The sequence below is a fragment of the Rhinopithecus bieti genome, unplaced genomic scaffold (assembly GCF_001698545.2).
Source record: "Rhinopithecus bieti isolate Rb0 unplaced genomic scaffold, ASM169854v2 scaffold_9663, whole genome shotgun sequence".
NCBI lineage: Eukaryota > Metazoa > Chordata > Mammalia > Primates > Cercopithecidae > Rhinopithecus > Rhinopithecus bieti.
In genome coordinates, this window is record NW_016806456.1 from 2,781,262 (window position 1) to 2,803,512 (window position 22,251).

Consider the following 22,251-nt stretch of genomic DNA (forward strand, 5'->3'; position numbering starts at 1 on the left):
AAATTATATATATATATATAAATATATATATATATATAAAATCCTCATAAACTGAAAGCACAATACAATGTTATATATTATGGTTATTTATAGCTGACTTCTCAAAGAGGTTGTTAAGATTATAAAAGGCTGCCAAGGACTGAGTAAGAAGAAAAAGTAAATTTAAGAAGCCTCCAGCTCTCAGTAATGGCAAAGTAGCTTGGCCAGCCTAACTCTTCTACAGATAGCAATAATTAAATCTGTGCAAAATATTTAAAAAGCACTGGAGAATATCAGAAGCAGGAAGTAAATGGATGGGAGATAATTCCTTTTAAAACAGGAAGGGCGTTGGTGAGATTTGTGAGTTAGTAAATTTCTACTGAAGGCATTTCTCAATCCCTGTAGCTCAGGGCAGTAGAAAACTCAATCTTACTACCTTGAGGGTCAGAAAATAGAGCGCTGAGCTGGCAAAACCATTGAAAAGTTGGGGGTGAGGTGTCCTGAGAAACAAAGGAGCTACAGAAGAAGTAAAGACAAAATATATAAATAAACTCTGCCAAATCTCATTACTGAACGTGGAAGAATACAGAAGCCGAAAGCTTAAAGAACTGAGCACAGATTTCAACTATTTCCCATCCCGGAAAGACAGAGTTTGGAGTTCAAGTACAGCCAAATTGTCTGCTGCAACAAATATCAACATTCTTCAAAAACAGCTAACACTTAGAGAGTCTCCACATCTTTTATAATGTCTTCATATAATAAAAAATTACTAGACATGCTAAGTAACAAGAATATGTCACTTACACTCCAAAACAGGGCAGTATGCTCAAGAACTTCTAAAAACAGATATTTTAATGAAGAAGAAGGGGGAAATAACAGCAAACAAATAGCAATTATATATATAAAAAAACTAGATAAAGACTTTAGAAATGACATAAAAACAACAGAAAATTTAAATTGGCAGAAGAAAGAAAAACAATGTACTCAAAGATACATGAGTGGAAATGATCCAAACTAAAAGCAGGGAGCAAAATTTTGAATAAAATTTTGAATAGGGCTTTGGTTACCTGGGAGATAATATTAAGCAGTCTAAATAATATCAACCAGTCTAATAAATTTGTAGTAACAGTTCCAAGAGGAAGGAAAAGGAAGAATGAAGCAGAGAAAAATGTTTGAAAATATAATGGCCAAAAATTTCCCAAATTACTTGAGAAAGTTTAATTTATAAATTCAAGAAGTCAAATAAATCACAAGAAGAATAAATATAATCAGTACCAAAACATAATATTAAGTTCTGGAATCTATAAATAATAAAATCTTAAAAGCAGCCAGAGAAAAATTACACATTATGTACAGAGGCAAAATCATGTGAGTTTTACTGATTTCTCACAAGAAATAATGACGCCTACAATCCAGTGGAAGGACATCTTTAAAATGACGAAATAATAAAACTGACAACCAAGAACTCTATAACCACGGAAATTATCCCTAAAATAGTACAGCAAAATAAAGACATTTCAAATGAACAATAACTGAAAAATTTGTAGCCAGCAGATTACCATTCAAAAAAAGCTGAAAGAAGTTCTCTGGCTGTTGAGATGTAATATCAGATAGGAATTCAGATAGATCAACAAAAGAAATGACTAGCACTAAAAATAGGAAGTATTGCATAATATGAAGGAGCATATTTTCTTTTCATTTTCTTCAAAACAGGACTGTTTAAATAAAATAACTGTAATATTTTGTTGTGGTGTGTATGGTATGCAGAATATATAATGTGCATATACATGCATATAATATGTTTATAATAATGCAAAGGAAAGTTTGCATTATTATAGGCAATGATGCTAATGAAACTATCATTGCTAGTTTCCTATAGTTCATTTGAAGGAATAAAATATTGACACTGAAAAGTTAAAGACGCATATAGTAATCACCAGTTGAAAGCAGAACAATTAGTTAAAAAGATGCATGGTTATAAAGTCAATATTTGAAGTAAAATTGAGTATTAAAATTTGTTTGACTTTCACAAAACAAGGCAGGAAATGTAGAATAGAGGAACAAAAAATAGTTGGAACAAATGAAAACATGATAGATCTAATTCAATAATATCAGTACATTAATATAAGTGGACTAAACTCAAAAGGCAAACATTCTTAGGTAGCATTAAAAAAATCAAGACTCACATGCTGTGAACAAAAGGCAATTTTTAAATAACAAAAAAAATAAATAAAATGTAAAAAGTGGAAAGGGTACATTATGCAAACACTAATCATAAGTAAGGAGAGATCACTACGCTAATATCACCTGCAATAGACTTTCAAGACAAAGAACTTGAATGGAGAGAAAGATAGACATCTTCTATACAGGAGTCAATTTATCCACAAAACACCAGGATTATGAATATGAATGTAATTAATCATAAGACTTCAAAATATAAGAGGAAAAATATTTCTGTATGTTAATACTACTCTCTCAGTAATTGATAAAGTCAGCCAAAAAAAATAGTAAGAATACAGAATATCTGAACAATACTTTCCACTATCATATTCCAATTAATATTTCCAGAACTCCACTCCTAAAATTTCAGAATACACATTCTTTTCAAATGTACGTGAAATACTTACCAAGTGAGATTATATGCAGAGTCATTAATAGTCTGAACAAATTTTAAAAAATTGAGATCTTGAAAGTATGTTCTCTGACCAAACTGAAATTAAATTAGAAATAAAGTCAATAGGATAGCTAGAAAAGCTCTAATATTTAGAAATAGAACAAAGCACTTCTAAACAGCCAATAAATCAAAGATAACAAGGGAAATTAGAAAATACCTTGAACTTAATGATAATAAAAGTACAACATATTAAAATTTATAGAAAGTAGCTAAAGAGTGATTATAACATCAAATGCATAAATTCAAAAAAAGGAGTTTTAAATTATCTAAGTTTCCAACTTAAGGATACAGGAGAAAAAACAAATTAAACCCAACGTGTAGAAAAAAAGTAATTTTAAAAAAGCAAAAAAAAAAAAATCATTGAAATCATGAATGGAGCATTATCACAAAAGATTCTTCAAGGCTGGGCACAGTGGCTCAGGCCTGTAATCCCAACACTTTGGGAGGCTAAGGCAGGCAAATCACCTGAGGGCAGGAGTTCAACATCAGCCTGGCCAACATGGTGAAACCTCATCTCTGCAAAAATACAAAAATTAGCTGCGCGTAGTGGCAGGCACCTGTAATCCTAGCTACTCAGGGAGCTAAGGCAGGAGAATCACTTGAACCTGGCAGGTGGAGGTTGCAGTGAGCCGAGATCACACCATTGCACTCTAGCTTGGGCAACACAGAGTGAATCTCAAAAAAAAAAAAAAAAAAAAAGGATTCTTCAGAAATAATATGGAAATATTACACATAACTGAACATGTATTGCTGTGTGCTTTACTAATAGTTAATCTGGGCTCATACACACATATACATGCATATGTGTCTCACTTTCTAATATATACACATGTACATATCAGTCACACACACAAAAATATATGAGAATGAAAACAAATGGAGCAAAACATAAACACTTGTTGAATCTGTATAGGAAGTATGGGATTTTAAACTATTCATGCAATTTTCTATAAATTTGATATTATATCAAAGCAAAAGTTATTTTGAAAACTGTAAGAATAAGCCCAGATTAGTTATCATGGTGGAAAAAGAAATGTACACAGCTTATATTGGGTCAAATCTCTTTTTTTTTTTTTTTTTTTTTTTTTTTTTTTTTTTATTATATTTTAAGTTCTAGGGTACATGTGCATAACGTGCAGGTTTGTTACATATGTATACTTATGCCATGTTGGTGTGCTGCACCCATCAACTCGTCAGCACCCATCAATTCATCATTTATATCATGTATAACTCCCCAGTGCACTCCCTCCCTCCGGGTCAAATCTCTTTAAAAGAAAATTAAGCTCAGGCCCCAAATTTTAGTTTCATTTCTTATTTTACCTGGAATCCAGAAAACTGATATCACCTCTTGAANTATATAAAAGGTAAGGGTTTTTCATATGAAGAGGTTAGGGTTATACCTTGTCCTATATACGTGAAAAAGAGGTGAAGGATGAATCTGAATCTGAAGGCATTTCCCAACTATAAGAGGAAGGGAATTACAGAGAGGCCAGCCATCATATATCCATTCTTTCATTCTTTTCTGTCCCCAAATATTATCTCATTCACAAATATGAAGAAACCTTTTGGATGATGATAATTTTTCCCCATCCTAAAACTTATGATAATAAAAGAAACAACAGAATATGCTATTTATTGAAGATATATAGTGTATCATTGTCTTAGTCCATTTGAGCTGCTATAACAGACTACCATAAACTGAGTGGCTCATAAGCCATAGAAATTTATTTCTCACAGTTCTAGAGGCTGAGAAGTCCAAGATCAAGGCATCAATAGATTCAGTGTGTGGTGAAGGCCCTCTTCATAGAAGTCCATCTTTTCACTGTAATCTAACATGGTGGGAGGAATGGAGGTCTCTCTGGATTCTCTTTTATAAGTGCACTAATCCCATTCATGAGCACCATGCTCTTATGACCTAATCACCTCCCAAAGGTTCTACCTCCTAATAGCATCACCATGTGTTAGCATTTCAACATGTGAATTTGCAGGGAGACACAAACATTTAGTACACAAGAGTCTGTCACAGTACTGGGTATTTTCATACATGGTTATTCTACCTCACAATCTTATAGGGTATGTTAATAGATCAAAAAAAGATAAAACATTGTTCAAATGATGAAGTTGAGATTCAAACCTTTGAATCACATTAAATAATGTGTTCAAGAATACAACTGTATAAGGCAAATAATTTGTCCATGCCACCACACCCTTTCTTATTCTCTGCCTAGGTATTGTTATAAGAAGATTTTGATCCCAGCTTTTTATATTCCTACCTATCCTAGGTAATTCTTATGTTCTACAAATCCAAAATATTGCTAGATAAATTGGTTAGATAGATGATAGATAAGATAGATACATGGTAGGATGGATGGAGAGATAGATAGATAGATAGATAGATAGATAGATAGATAGATAGATAGATAGATAGATAGGTAGATAGAGATTTAAAAAAAAAAACTGGCCTCATATTCAACTCAGAACAGTCATTCATTTCTTAATTCAAAATTCATGTACTATTCCCTTATTTTATACCAGGCACAGGACCAGCCACTATGGAGAGGGGATAAAAAGTCAAATAAGATGGAATGCCTATACAGTCAGCTACAAACTACAAAGAGATATACTATATTTACTTCTATTCCCTGCATGATCCTAATATAAAAGATATATTCAGGAAATGTTAAAATGGAATAAGTAAGGCTGAACTGTCCGAGAAAAATACCACACATCTCTCCGGGGTGGGAACAGGATTGAGTGGACTGTGAGCAGCTGGTGGTTTTAAACCAAAATAGGAGAAGATGTCAGAGAACCCCATTGGGAGACTGAAGCTGTCCCTCAGCTCTTCCACATGAAGGGAGAATTCCAACACCAACATCTAAACTTTCACCATGAATAATGTCAACAGCTGATGACCTACAACAGCTTGCATATCTAATGCTTTAAAACAATCCCCTATTTATAAAATTATCACACCCTTGTCACAGATGAGGAAACAAAAGTTAATCAAGTTCCTTATCTGAGTTCACTTAGTTCCTAGGTGAAAGAGCTTATTTTAAACCCAATCTGCTTGATCCGCAGGTCTTCATCTCCCTGGCTCCCATGTCTTTTTTATTATATCATCTCTATTAAATATTTTACTGCTTTATATTTTCTCCAATAAATGACCTGGATATCTGTTCTATGTTAGGATCTGTGTTATATACAAGGGATGCAGGTGGATACAGTACATCTCTTTGTCACTTGTAGTAGTTGACTTTGTATTCTGTCTTATTTGACGTTTTCACCACTCTCCATAGTGGCTGGCCCTGTGCGTGTTATAAAATGAGGGAATAGTATATGAATTTCAAATTAACAAATGAATGAATGTTCTGAGTCAAATGTGAGGCCAGGTATGTATGTATGTATGTATGTATCTATCTATCTATCTTTCTTTCTAACAGTTCTCCAAGTAGGTAATATTTCTATTTTGCTGAAGAGAAAACAGGCTTAGAGAACTTAAGGAGCTGATTTAATATCACACGTTAAATAGTATCAAAGTCAAGAGTTAAAGCCAGGTCTGAATTGAGAAAAACAGGCTCTCAACTATCATTACCCCTCACCAGGATGAACTTTCACTTCCAGCTTCCTACATTTCTAAAGCATTTTTCTCCTGCTAGGATTATGTATGGTAACAGTATCCTCCAGCTCTCCATTGTTTAATACAATAAAGATCTATTTCTCAATTGGCTACATGTCTAGAGCATTGTCAGAAGACAGTGTCACAAGACAAAATAAGAAATCAGTTTACCACAGATCCTCAGAGACTCAAAATCAGCAGATCCTTTAAAACATTCTAAAGAAAGAAGAAGGAAGAAGAAGAGGAGAAGGGGAAGAAGAAGAGGAAGAAGAAGAAAAAAGAAGAAGGAGGAAGGAAGAGGAGGAAGAAAGGGGAGGTAGAAAGAGGAAGAAGAAAGTGGAAGAAGAAAGAAGGAGGAAGGAGGAGGAGGAGCAGAGGTGAGGGGAAGGAAGGAAAAAAAAATGAACATATCAACTTTCACACTGCACATTAAAGCTTCCACCCAGAATTGCCACATATCATTTCCATTCACATATCACTGACAAAAACAAGATTCTATGGCCACAGATAATTTTAAGGTGGGTATAAAAGTACAAACCAACCATGTGCTAAAACAGGAGAAAACCAAGTATCTGTGAACACAAGCTATCTCTCCCATCCTGCAAAGATAGGTACCATCAGTGCTGATATAGTGAAAGGAAGAGCTTGAGGTCTCTTGCTTACAAGACACCCAGTGTCCACCCTGTTGACCACAGTGCCTGGTGAGCATTTCTCACAAGGTACCTGTGCCAAGCCCAGTTTCTACCAACATTCATACCTGAACTCAGGGTAGCACTGCCATGACCCAGTGGGATACAAAATAGATTGGACAATGTTGTTGCTCCCTTGGTTACCCAAATGGATAGGCAAGTGACCTAGTCCAATACTTGACATTCCAGCATTAGTGTTCACAAATCCCCTAAAGCATTTGAGGGAGGGATTGATATCAACAAAGTCAGCAAATGTGTGGATAAGGTTGGAGTTTTAAGAGAATCCCTCTGCAAATCATCTCCATGGCTGGTGTCTCACCAGAAGAAATTACACCAGTTATTTTAACAGAATTTAACACAAAATTTGTTATCTAGGTATAAAGAATTGTTAACTAGATATCTAAAAAAGGCAAAAAGATACACTAAGGTATCACAGAGATAGTATTGGAAGAGCTCCTATCTGGGGGAACAAAGAAAAAAGGCTGAAGTTATTAAAATTTAGAAATGTGAATGAGGGTCCCATGAATGAAGGAAGATCCAAAGAATGGAACAAGTCCCACAGACCCTCAGATCTCTGAGACTGGGGGTGCCCTCTCCTGGGCTGTGCTTGTGTCTCTGAGGAAGGTGCTATGAGGCTGATTCGCTGAGCACTGAAAAAAAAATCAATTCCTCTACTGTAGCAGAAGCAAACTGCTGCTGCTTGGGTAAAGAAGGGAGCCTGGGGTGATTCATCTAAAGCACACAGGAAGCAGACAGGAAGGAGAAAGTCCATTCTTCCTTCTCCTTGCTTACAGTTTCCCTCTGGTGTTCCTTATTAACAGAACCCTATCATAGAGCCAGGTGGCAAAGCAGAAATGAAGTTACAGGCTCCCGGTCCCAGCATCACAAATCTTGAGTGCAGAATTGTGGGTTGGAAGCCAGGAGACAGTAGCTTAATATCTGGCCCAGCTAGGGTACGACAAGGCCAGCAGCCATTGCTGAGGTAGATTCCCCAGACAGGGGACTTGAAACGGAAATTGGAGAGATGGGTTTCCTAGAACATTTGGAAGCAAATTGAATCAAAGGGTGAGTGAGTCCAAGTGAATGTGCCAGGACAACAAGGTGGGAAGCCAGACTTTATATTAGGACAAGGGAGACTGTGGAGCTGGTATTGGGAGAAGGAGCTGCAAGAGCCAGCCTGGTAAATATGGGAGCATGGCAAAGCATGAGGAGCACAGATAATGAAACAAGAAGGCAAAGAAATTTGCAGGACCCAGATGTCTAAACTGTCTCTGGGAAAGACAGCAATAGAGCTTCTCTATCTAATTATCAGTCAACCTTAGTTTGTATTTTAGAAGATAAAGAGGTATACAAGTTCATGTGTATGTGTGTGTGTTGTGCACATGAGCTTGTACATGCAATGTATATCCCAGGGGATTGTTACTGAAGAATCTTGTAACACTGATGCACGGACAATATGATATGTATTTATTATGGTTGGTGACAAGAATTGGATCTTAATGGAGGTGATCGTTATTCATGATTTCCAAATGGTTAACTAGATCCAGAGGATTTGCATTCAACCAAGTCATTTCCCTTCCATGCTTGCTGGCCATGACAGATAGAAATGTCAAGTCCCATGAGATCTCAGGGCTTACATTTTCTTTCTACCAGAAATGGGGCATTTTTTTCCTCACCATTCCTGCTCTGAGTCTCATTTCTACAAACATTGCTGATGATACTTTTGTGCATTTGATCTTCAATTTCTAACTTCTATTAAAGGGCATTGTCAGCCCACAGCACAGTTTCTAAGGCAGATATTTTTCTGACATCCCAAAAAAAAAAAAAAAAGGATGAGAGAAAGAAGGTGACTGAATATGAAATGCAAGATTTCACAGAATCATGGATTTTCAAGATAGAAAGTCCTTTAGGGAATACTGAGTTTAGTGTTTTCGAACTGTGTTTTAAGCAGAAGGATTTCTTTCACTAGATTTTGGAACTGATAATTTCTTGAATGAATGAATGAATGAATGAATGAATGAATGAGTGAACAAGGCAGAATATGTGGCAGAGGACTTTGTAGGTAGAAGAAATTACAAGATCAATATTACAGGAGTCATAACATTTCCCAGGGTTTTCTGGAATTCAGAATATTGAGCCAAAGTGCAAGATAAGAAGTAGACAATGAACTTACTTCCTGCATTTCAACTTAATCTCAAGGTTAATGATTTTAGAAGTGACAGAGATTTTAAGTAATAAAGACACAAAATCAGATTTGGATTTCAAATACATTGGATCAGAAACTATGCAAAAAAAGAGGGAGGGAAATGAATTAGGGTTCTCCAGAGAAACAGAACCAACAGGCTATATAAAATAGGAGGAGATTTTACTATGGGAATTGGCTCACATAAATATGGAGGCCAAGGAATCCCATAATATGCCATCTGCAAGTTGGAAAACCAAAAAGCTAGTGGTGAAATTTAGACCAAGTCCAAAGTCCTGAGAACTAGAAGAGCCAATGGTATAAGTTTCAGTCCAAGGTTAAAGGTCTAAGAACCAGAAGCTCCAATGTCCAAGGGCAAGAGAAGATGGATGTGTTAGCTCAAGCCAAGAGAGAGGGAGAAAAAGAGAAAAAATTAGCTCTTCTCCCACTTTTCTGTTCTACTCAGACCCTCAACAAATTAGATGACACCTGCCCATGTCAGTGAGGTCAGATCTTCTTTACTTAGCCAACGGATTCAAATGCTAATTTCTTCTGAAAATAACCTTGCAGACACACCCAGAAATAATGTTTTACCAGCTATCTGGGTATCCCTTGGCCAGCCAAGTTGATATGTAAGATTGAAAATCACAGAGGGATTTTGCAATAATAAAAATGAGAAATAATAAAGTTTATACCTGAGTAGTAGAATTGGGAAATTGAGATAAGGAAGAAAAAAATTCAAGAGACATTTAGGAACTGGCCAGTTCTAGATGACTGAGGACAGAAAGAACATAGAAGAATCTAAAATAATCCCCAGGTCTCCAGCTTGTACTCCTGAGCTAATGATGGTGTTCCCTGAACAGAGCAGGACAGGAAAAGCTGGGGTACAGTTACTGTGTTTGTTTTCAGACATGTTAAATTAGTCTCAAGATGGAAACATTAAAGGGAAAACTGAAAACAAACAAACAAACAAAAAACGGCTAAGATAAAATACTAGCAAGCTCTTCTGGACTGGAAGGCAAGGGAAGGTAATTAGCACTGGGAAACAAGACTAGGAAGAGACATAAAGTGTAGGCAGTACCCAGTATGACCACCCAAGTTTCAGATAAATCCAGTATCAAGTATCAAAAGCAGCAGAGACTAATAAGAGGCAAGGCCTAGGAACCACAGAATGTCCCAGTAAATGAGGATCAATTTCCACAGAATTACAGTCATGACTGACACTTTTCTTCCCACCATCCCCTTTCCAGGGTCTTTAAAGCCCAATAGTTCATACCTAGCTTCTGACAAAGAAGATGAGCAAAGCTAAGCTTTATCTATTTCAGTGCTTCTGCATTCTACTTCCAAGGAAGCATATAACCATTAAGCTGGAAAAGGGTGTCTCTAACTCAAGGGAGATAGAGCTGTGTGGGTAGTGGCTTTGGGGAGCAGTCCAACCTCGGAGAAGGAGTGTGAATTACCACCCGCACACACAGAGTGGCTCTCCTCAACTGCCTGCCAAGGAAGGGATAGTTCTCAACCAAATCAGTCTGTGACTGCCAAAAGCTCTTGTGAGGGCCCAGTTTTCCAGCAGGAAACGTAACCTGAATTGGAAAACATGACTGTAAGCTGGAAAACAAACAGCTCAAAATATCTGTGTCCTGAAATGAACCATAAGCCATTCTGTCTCCAGAACTGAATCCACTTAGTCAAAGGAGCAGAGGGTCAGGGGAGCCAGCAGAAAGGAGGGTGAGAGGAAGGAAAGACCAATTGATGGAAGGAAAGAAGAAAGGAAATACAGAATAAAAGGAACATTGGGCCTTTGCTATATGCCAAGATCTGTGCGGGGAGGTCCACATTCATTTTCTTATGAAGCCTTTCAATGACGTTATGACACATGAAGAAGCTGGAACCTCTGAGGTTAATTAACGGACCCAAGATCACATAATTAGAATGGAGCAGAGCTGGAACTTGAACTCAGACTTAGTGACTCCAAAATTAACATGCTTTCACTAGATTCCTTCGCACCCTGAAAGGGGGAAAGGAAGAAGTGTTACTGGAAGTACATTGGAGAAGACTTTCTGAGCCCTTATTAGATTTTTAAAAATTAAGGATACAGAAGTGGCCAACATCAGAATTCCTCATCCCTGAGTTGCATGTACAGAGAGTAACTTGAAAAATTAATCAGATATTATAGGACTTTTTTTTTCTAGAAAATCTTTCTTTCTCTTCCTTTTTTCTGGATTTTCCCTGACCTGCAAAGCTCCAGTTGATCCATCTGTATATCCATTTTCAATTATGATGCTTATACATGAAACTCTATAGGGTCAAAATATTTTAAGCAATTTACCAAGCCACCTCACTGATAAATGACAGGATTGAGATTTAAACCCAGGTGGTTGAACTCTTCTTTCCAAGTAATTTCTACTGCATAATAGCTGTCTCTATAACATGTGCTTATAGGAAGGACATACAAGGTAAACATTGACCATCGATTTGTCAGTTCTAGCTGCTGAAATATTTTAGTTACCACTATTCCATTGGTGACACCACAGAAAATCTCAAATGAATTGGCCAGTGACAATGAGGAAATTACTAAACTGTAAAGTGATATGCAAATGAAAGCAATTATAATTTTAATAATGGATTCTCTTGACTCAGCACCTAAAACTACAGCTACTCAAAGACAACAGTTGAAAAATATCATAAAAATAGGACATTTAGTCATTTGCTTTAGAAATGATTGCCTTTCTAAAAGCTGTGTAAATATTAAGTGACTCGCTCAAAGTCACACAGGTAGAAGATGGTGAAACAGAAATACAAACCCAAGCAATTTGTCTCCAGCAACTAAAATTAAAATCACATCACAATATTTCTTCTCTTTATGCACAGACTATCCAGTGAAATGGGTAACATCATTATATATGCCTTCATTTTATAAATGAGGTAATAAGAAGTTACGTTTCTTATGCAAAGGACCCACAGCCAGGATGCAGTGGAGGTGAGATCTGCATTCAGGTTGTGTGATCCCAGAGTTGGCAGAATTAACCACAATGCTACAGCTGCTACCTTACGTGAAAAATAAAAGGAAGACAGAAAAACATAGAACTGGTTTAATATTTATAATTTGTGAAAGAGCAGTTTTACAGCCTTAATTTTTTCAGGCTGCTATCACAAAATATCTTGGACTGGGTAACTTATAAACAATAGACATGTATTACAGTTGTGGAGGCTGGTAATTCTAAGATCAAGAAGCTTCAGTGTCTACTGAAGGGTCGCTCTCTGCTTCATAGATGGTGCCTTCTAGCTGTGTCCTTAGATGGTGGAAGGGGCAAATGAGCTTCCTTGGGCCTTTTTTTTTCTTTAATAATGGAACTAATTCCATTCATGAGAGCTCTGCCCTAATAGTCTAATCATTTCCTAAAGTCCCCCACCTCTTAAGATTATTGCATTGTGGATTTGGTTTTGAAGGGACACAAACATTTACATCATAGCAAGTGGAGAACTGACAGGTGTAAATATAATTACCCATTATAATCATCAACTATCTATTCCTTAAACTCAACCCCTTTATCCATCTCCACTAACAACAGTGAAATTCAGGGTCATCACATTTTCCACAGACACTCTCTTATATCTCCCTATCTGCTCCTTCCATTCTACAACCTATCGCCCACGCTGCCACAGAAAGAATATTTTAGTGACATGGATCTGATGATGTCTCTTCCCCACTTACAAACCCTCACTAGCTCCCTCTTTTCATTAGGAAAGAGCCCATGGATTCTGTTCTGGCACCATGTTCCCAGGTCCCTCTACTCTGCCATGTGACCACCTCTTGGGTCTCATCTCAGACTGTTCCCTTACCACACCTCACAATTTCTGCTCCTGCCACTGGACGAATTCTGATTCTGGTATTAGGCAAAGCTCTCTCCTATCTCTGTATCTCTGCTCATGATGCCATCTCTGATTAGAATGCTTTCTCCTCCCTTGTGTATGTGCTGAAAACTTCCCAGCCAAGTTACCCCCTCTTTAAGATCCTCTTTCTCTTCCAGTCTCTCCTTGGGGCTTCTTCTGTACTAATCAAATGCCTTTGTCACTTTGCCTGCTGCATGTGTCTCCACATCCACACTAGGGCAACTTGAGGTTAGAAAGCCTGCCTTAATCATCTTTGGGTCCTCAGAGCCTAGCATAGGAGTTCTATAAGTGCTTTTTGATGTGAAGTTGCTGACTTTGCAGTTTCTCCCTCACTAGTCCTCATAAATTGCCCTTTTGGGTATAGAAAATGTGTTTTCCTTTACCGCCTTCCTCCCTGACTTCCTTTCTCTCTCCTTGTCTTCTTTCCTCCCCTCCTATGTACTCTGAAGAGGTGAAAAAGCAAGAGGCTCAACAAACAAGTAACTCAAAAGTGCCATTTAAATGCCAGTTTGTATTATTTCTCTTGTGTCTTTAAGAGAGACAGAGAAGCAGAGAGAGAGAGAGAGAGAGAGGAAGGGGGAGAGAGTGGAGGGTATGCAGCTGGCTGTGGGTAGAATCATCCCCACTGGGCAGGACCTCACACTGTGTTTAATGGCGAGTCTACTTTGGGGGACGATGGGGACGGGGAGCAATAGATTGACTGCTGTGTGTACCAATTTGAAATTGCTAGCTATACCCTTAGCTAACACTAGTGTTTCATGTTGCAAATCCAGTGTTACCACATGAAATAGCCAGCAAGTGCACCTCTGCCAGAGTTGGAGTAATTTGTTATCGGCTGGAGTGAGAAGCTGACACAGTTAGCTCACAGAGATGCTTTTATTCAGATGTGCAGCCTTCCTCAGATTAACCATGACCGTCCCGGGTCATATGCTCTAAGCAAAACCTCCTTGGCCAGTGCTGTTGCATTTTTTAAGAGGATCCCCAATCTGCCATCCTAACAGTTTCTGCCCTTCCCATCTTAGCTTTTCCCTGATGATGATAACAGGAAGATATTTGTAGAGGTATGGGATTCAGAAACAGAAGCTGGAGAAGGAAACATCTCTGTCTTGCCTCCCTCAAAACCATCCTCCAATGTAGGTTGCTAAAATTCCAATCTGATTGTATCGCTCCTCTTTAGATCCTCTCAGCGACCCTACTGCACTCAGATGAAGTTGAAGCTTCTTAAGCTTCCATGCATGCCTATCTGCAATTTGACCCCTGTTTACTTCCCACTGGCAACTTTTGTCTCTGACTTTTGGATCCAGTAACACCAAACTATTTGTCAGTTTCCGCACGTATTGTTTTTGTCTCCATGCCTTTGCTCAAGCAGTTCCTTCTGCCTGGAGTGCCCTTTCCTGAACCCGTGACCTCTCACCCACATTGCTTAGAAAACTTCTACTAACCATTTAAGGTTTAGCTTAACTCCTCCAGCTTTTTCTAACCCTCTGGGTTAATTAATTTCATTCAGGCTCCCATAGTTGACATTTCTCCCCCATGTGCTACAGCAATCTCAGGAAGCAGCAGCATATACGGTCAGGAGCAGGTGAAGGACAAAGAGGAGTGGTTGGCGTGGTCTGCCCTGGGTGCAGACAATAAAGGGTGCATTGTTTGTGAAGAATGTGAAAAAAATAAAAACAGACTAAAAGTTTCATGTACCTGCAATTCTAAACATTCCTAGTGATAAAATACTCTTCCCTACGTGGGCAGTCTATTCCCACATCCACTTGTGGTTAATAATGCAGGGTCTAGAGTCAATACAATCAGCTCCACCACATAATGGCTGTGTCACCTTGGGCATATTACTCATCTTTGTGATCCTCAGTTCCTTCCTTTGTAAACTGAGGACAAAGAAGTTACCTGCCTAGTTAGCTCATGTGATGATTACATGAAACAATGCATGTAAAGTACTTACAAGGTAACTGAGACTAAGTAACATTTCCATAAATGCTAACAACTATTTGCTGATGAGTCGGTATTCTTCCCTTGGGTTAAAACTTCCCCACTAACTTAAAGGTCTTTGAGAATCTATCTTGCTTACTATTGTATACATGTTGCCTAGCATAACAAGCATTTGTCGAATGAGTAAATGGGTCATATTCATATCTGTATTCTAAGTGCATGGCAGAATATGTGTATTGGAAATGGTCCTCAGTAAATGTTTGCTGGGTGAATGAATAGTTGAACAAAACGTTGGCTTGTAACAGAAGAAGAAACTTGCAAAGGAAACCAGAAGTGATCCTTAAGAGACACAGATATAGGTTTGGAAAGGGTAGGCAAAGCTGATGGTGAGAGTGAAAGAGGCATACAGTTTTACCTCTCCTTGAACTATTCCGGAAGGTTGCACCTAATAAAATTTAGGTCTATGGAAATTGGAGAGTCATGCCAACCAACTGCACAGCTTACAGAGCTAGAGAACGAAGAAGAAAATCTATCATATGGATTCACGTCACAAAGTAGCAGTAACAAAAAGGTACTCAAGAGGAAGACTTTCCCAGTCTGAGCTCCACATTAAGACCAGAAATATGGCTGTGAAGAGGAACAGGAGGATCTGCCAGTTCCTTATCCCAATCACTATGTTAAAGTTAGATTTTTTTCATTTGGTTGACAAAGTTCATTACTATAATTCTTTGCATGTCATGCTTGAAAGATATAAGACTAAGATATGATTGGAATAAGGATTACTCCCAGATTTTCCAGGATGTGACATCTACTAAACCCATGGAGATATTACACATAAAACTCTATATCAGAGCCATCAACAGGAGAGAGGAAGATTATGCATTTAAGACTAATTCATAGCAATGTTTGGAATTTCCCTCAAAAAATGGCATTTCATTAATTCTTAGCTTTAATAAGTAGAAAGAATAGGTCATGCCTGGGTTCTGGTAAAACTTTTGCCAGATCATGTATCATTACAAGGAGTCCAAAGGACTACATTAATTTGAATTCAAACCAACAAAATGATATCTAATGTAAAAAGTCCAAGTGTTGGCTGATATTCATGCTAGATGAAAAGAAGCCTGCTCAGACAGTCATGGTTCTAACAGTAATCCTGATGTTTTCATTCACTTATCTAAATACTGGCCTCTGGAAACAAAGAGAAGAATTTGCTTCTTGAACCTACACCCTACCAGCTAAGTGGAGATAGCTCCCACATGCCAAATCACATCAACCTTCTAACACTTATCTTTCTCAGAGTTAAATGTCCCCTTTATCTAATCTTCATATAACATGGTTTTCTGTCTTTTCTTGCAATTTAAATCAGAAAAGAAGTATCTTCTAACATGTGTTGGACTGACATCAGCTTTACCAGTGTCCTCCAAAAGCCCCATATCCAAGATGACAGGAATTATACAGGATATCGTGTCTGATCACCTATTGAATTAGATACTTTCCTTCATAGTAGCTCTGTTTGAACTCCTCCTAATAGGAGGTCTCTACCTTCCAAACCACTTTTAGGAAACAATGGACAAATAAAGTGTTGCTGCTTCTGCTGTCACAGGAAGACCCAAAATAACAGTGGTTTTAATTATATAGTGGTTTGTTTTTCTGAGTAGGAGGTCCAAGTTTGATACATCAGCTCTACAAACATTAGAGACCCTAGTTATATCTGTCTTTTGCTACAGTATTTTCAAAATGCAGCCTGCATCTCATAGTTCAAGGTGGCTTTCTCAGCTCTAATCATCATGAGTCTACATTATCACTGGCAAAAAGGAGAAAGGAAGAAGTAGTGAGGTAGGTACACTCTTCCTTTTGACAGTCCAGCTGCAAGTTGCACACATCATGACTGCTCATTTCTAGTTGATCAGGACCCAGTCACATTCCAGTCACACATGAATAAGAGGAAGTCTTTAGTCCAGGCCTGTCAAAAAAATAAAAGATTCTACTACAATGAAAAAAAAAAAAAAACAGATAAAATGGATATTGGAGAACAACTGACAGCTTCTGCCATATATATTTTAAAGTTCTTCCTTATATCTAAGTAAAATTTGTCTCTGATGACAATAATTTGTTCTCTAGAAATAAAATAAATAGTCTTAATCTCTTCAAAAAAACTAAGTTCAACTGTCATGGAGCTTCTCCATACTAACTTTTTACTTTGCCAAGAAACACAAGCCTCCACTTCTTTGTTTCTTCTAGAATGTGGTTTCTACATACTTCTGCATCCTCATCACATTTATCTCGTCTCCTTTTTGCCAGTGTTTCTCTCACTGGTTCAGAGTTCTTATTCTATACCTCTAAGATCACACTGCAGTTTTAGCAGTAACATTCCTCATTTCACAAATAAGTATTCATTCCTGATATTTTCATAAACTATGCTCAGTATCAGTGATAACTCGAAGAAGACATGACTTTCAACTCCAAGGAAATTTTATATAGTGCCACTTTAGACAACTGATTCATAAAAGTCTTCTCCTTCATATTTTTCACAAGAGTAATAATTAATTAATGCCTGCAACATTCAAAATTTTGGTAATTGACTTATTCGTTGAATTGAGGGAGTTGATGTCCAGCTGTGTGGTATCTTACTTTGATTTGCAGTTCATTATCTCATAATCTGAAACCCTGATTTTCTCTTTGGATATTATGTTATCACTCCTAATTTTATGGATTTTGACATTTCCTTTTTTGGCAGACATGCTCAGAGAAACCATTGATATGAGTGATTTGCTGTAACCCAGATGTATTAGTCTGCTCAGGCTGCTATAACAAAGTGCCATATACTGTGGTTCACAAACAGCAGAAATTTATTTCTCACATCTGGAAGCTGGGAAGTTCCAGATCAAGACAATAGCAGATTTTGTCTTTTAAGGGTCCTCTTTATAGACAGCAGTATTTGTGGGTTCTCACATGGCAGAAGGGGAGTGGGAGGGTCTTTTTCTATAAGAGTGCTAATCCTATTCATGAGGGCTCCTCCCTCATGATCTAACAACCTAACAAAGATCTCACCTTCTAATACCATCATGTTGAGGGTTAGGATTTCAACATATGAATCAGTGGCAGGCAACGGGGCACAGTCTATAGCACTAGGTATGATTCTAAGCATAACATCCATTGCTTAGAAGAGTGTAGAAGAAGAATTTTTTTTCCAAAATCAGAATTTTATTTCTTTTCTCTTTGCATTCCTCTTCTTTTTCTTTTGTTGTTAAAAATGCTGTAAAATAATCCTGACAGCATGAATGGCTATGCAGGTAATTAACCAATGCCAGCTGAATGCAGACCAGAAGGTTCCTAAGCCCACTGGCAAGCTAGTGCCAATGATATTCCATATTAGTAGCTGGTAATGTTGGCACAACTCTAAGAATTACGTGAACTCATCCTGTTTTGTGAGTTTAATCCTCATCAACAGAGGCTTCGCCCATGGTCCACCTCCTCTTCTGAAAAGAAATGCAAATGAGTGTCATTTATAGCTTGGGAAGTTTTCAAATTCTCAGAAAAAATATACTTCTCTTGCTCTTGGGCCACGAATGAGGAGCCAACCAGAAGTTAAACAATTCTTATCCTGCGAGCTTCATGTCAGCCAAAAGGCCATTTCTTTTCATTTGAAGTATCTGGCTCTTAGAGTAGAAGCCAAATATAAGTCTTGTTCCATTGCCTCCACTTAATTTGTGTTATCATAATCATTCCTTCCATGTGCCATCCGTATGACAGAGGAAAGGAAGTAGTTAAGCACAACCCCTCACACACATCTCAGGATAATTTACTAGTCCTATGCTGAAAGAAGGACAGTGGTCATTTCAACAATGGGGAAAATCCTTTTTGAGTTTATATTCTCATCTGTAAATTGGTCCCCTCAGCAAATAAAAAAAAAGAAACATGCCAGAAAATAGGCCCTTTCATCATTTTCCTTTGGGCAAAAGACAGGAGGGGGATTAATAAGTGTGAAGGGAGAGAGAAAGGGAGAGCCGCAGGGCTAGGTAAGCAAAGAGAGAATCCATTCCTTGCTAATAAGAAAATGGGAAAGGCACTTGGCAGAGAGCATTCAGGGAAAAGCACATCCTTTCACTGAAGCTAATAAAAGCTCTGCATTTCAGGTGACCTTTGAGCAGTAACAGACAGAGAGAGTGAAAAGTTCTTGCAAATAGAAATAAATGTCTCATAGAAGGAAGTGGCATCCCAGAGCAGACATGCTTGAGGCAAACACAACTGGGGACACACAATATTTTTTATTGCAACCTGCAGCCAACCTCATGTCCCTTAGGACCATGCCCAGAAGAACCAAGATAACTTATTCATGTTGAACATCTACTAAGTTCCAGACACTGTGCAATAAAATCTCAATCCAGCCTGGACTATAGCATGACAATTCTCTTTGTAGCCCACATTGATGAATGCCAACCAACAAATGCAACTGAAGTTGATTTCCAAGGTGGACAGATACTTAAGGAACATTATTTTATCAGGACATGTTTGAGCAGGTTGCCTGCCAGTTATATTCACATAACACTGTTATTACTTAAAAAAAACTATTTAAAGCATATTTACACACTAACTATGAAAAGTTAGAAATTAGAGAATACTATTTATTGAGAATTACCTCTCCATTACTCAAGGTTTGTGGTAGCAACAAAAATACACAACAAAAATGCAACTGGATTAGGAGCCATAGGACAATCTGAGGTGTCATCAATTATTAGATGAGATACTTTATTTAAAACCCTAGCATGTTGCTTGGGAAAGAGTAATTGCTCAAGATATTGTAGCTATTAGTGTATAATAGCAAATGTCATCAATACTATTGTTGTTGTGTTATGATGATGATTACTGTTCTATATTATTTCTGACCCCATTGCATAGCCATAATTTTAAAATTATCCCCATTTTATAGGGTTCATTTCTCGGAGATGAATTAGGGAAGATGATGGAAGACTATACTATATATAGAGAGAGAGATACATAGAAAAATGTCTAGAAAACTCAAGACTGAAGAATGAATGCCTGCGAAAGTCAGCAGTCTTTTATATCCAAGTTCATATAAGCAAACTAAGAGATCACCATGTCTAGGCTGGGATCCTGTCACCCATTAAAAGAGGTAGACTGTGGACTCTAGAATAATGTGGCAGTTTCTGATTGCAGAAAGGAAGGAGAAAGAAGGTGAGCACATAGGTGGAGGAAATAAGCTGCGTACATAGGTGGAAATATTTCAGCCTTGAACTCAACAAACTCTTTAAGCCTAACTAACTTTGAGGCAGCTTAGTTGCAGACAACAGAAGCCATTATATCTGGTGTAAGTAGAAGGATCTATATTAGAGGATAGTAGATAGCTCACAGAATTTACGACGCGTCCAATGCAATAATATTGAATATTACTCAACTTAGATCAAAATGGCCAGAAGAAATGTCCAACCACACCACTGAACTTCTGTGACTGATACCCAACTGCTGCTGTCACTTGCTGCTTAGCAACCATGACTCACAGGAACAGAAAGTAAGTAGAATTTCTACCATAGCATCTGATCTCACATTGCTATTAACTCTGCTCTCCAAGTCTCCCACAATTATATCTGCTTAGCATAATCTAGGTAACCTGTAAAATCATTGCTGCACAAGAATCTCAGAATGTGGATTTTTAGCTTTCCAGCCCATATAGTACAGGAAAGTATAAGAGAAAGGTATTAGAAGTGGGTGCTAGGTAAACTAATTTATCGCATCTATCACACTGACATAGATTTGGAGACCAAATAGTTTTTTCCGTCATCTGGTTATTAAATCTTGGTATCCCTTTTCATGCTAAGTGACCTGCTTCTGCTCCAGGACTGTGGAGGGGCCTCAGAAAACCAGTGCTACTATGAACTTGATGAACAGAGACCCAGAGAAAACCACAGAAACATGTAATATTGCTGAACTCAGGAACTGTCAGTACAGACTCACTGAGTATTTCTCATACCAAAAATTCCTCCTGTGCTTTACCTTTTTACCAACAGTACTGTCATGTTGGAGGCATGGATATAGATTAGCGCTCCCAAAAGACATCCTGCACAACACAATCATCCAAATCTCTTAAGGTATTTATTAAAATGAGGATTCTTGGGCTCTACTCCAGACTATGTAGCAGGATCTTTGCATTAGTAAGAACTATATAGTGGAAAACCACTGATCTATGTTTTGATACATGTTTATAATGTCTGGATTCAGAGTAGAGTAGAAACTCCCAGTTATTTCTATATAATTTACCTCCAAGAGCTATTATTCAGGTCTGAAAGCTGTAAAGTAAAAAAATAAGTGGGAAACTCCTTTCTGGCCTTGTGAACTTGAGGACTGCCAAAGAATTGATATGGAGAATATATTGAAACTCAGTAAAATGCATAATTTTTAAAGCTACATTAACATATTGTCATAACCTAGGTACTGAAAATACGTAAATCGAAACTGAATTCATATTAATCCAAATGTTTGTTTGCAGAATTACTTAGTCTCAGCAATAAGATATTGGGTCTGGAAAATTGTTTACAGGTGTCTCCAAGGAGATGGCATTAAGACATTTACACATGGTGTACCCTGTATTTATATGCAAGCTAAACACTATGCTTTGTTTTCCTATTGATGTTTTTAACCTCTACAGAAAAAAAAAAATATGAAGACCAACTTCTAGCATATGGAAGTATTTTCACATGGCAAATTATATAGAAACTAGGAGGAACAAGAAAGGTTTGTAAATACTGCCAGTTTACATGCAACTTTTCAAATTCTATTAGGAGACCTAAATCCCCCTGTATTCAACTAAAATCAACCAACATTTATTGAAAACCTACTATGTACTAAACTCTTTCTAAGTGCTTTCGTACATGTTATCTGATTTAATTTTCAGAACAATTCTACAAGGGAAGTTTTTTCCTAGGTTTTTATTGTATGTATTTCAGGTATACAACATAAAAGTTCTGATATACTTACACATTGTGAAATTGTCATTGCAGTTGAGCAAATTAACATGTCCATCATCTCACACAGTCACCGTTTTTGTCGCAAGAGCATCTCAAATCTACTCTCTAAGCAAAATCTTGAATACAATATTATTAACTACCATTCCTTTGACCTACATCTCCCCATTTGCTCTCCCTTCACCTGCCTCTTCTAATCACCATTTTATTCTGTTTCTATGTACTTAACTTTTTTTAGATTCCACATATAGTGAGATTATGTAGTATTTTTCTTTCTATGTCTGGCTTATTTCACTTAG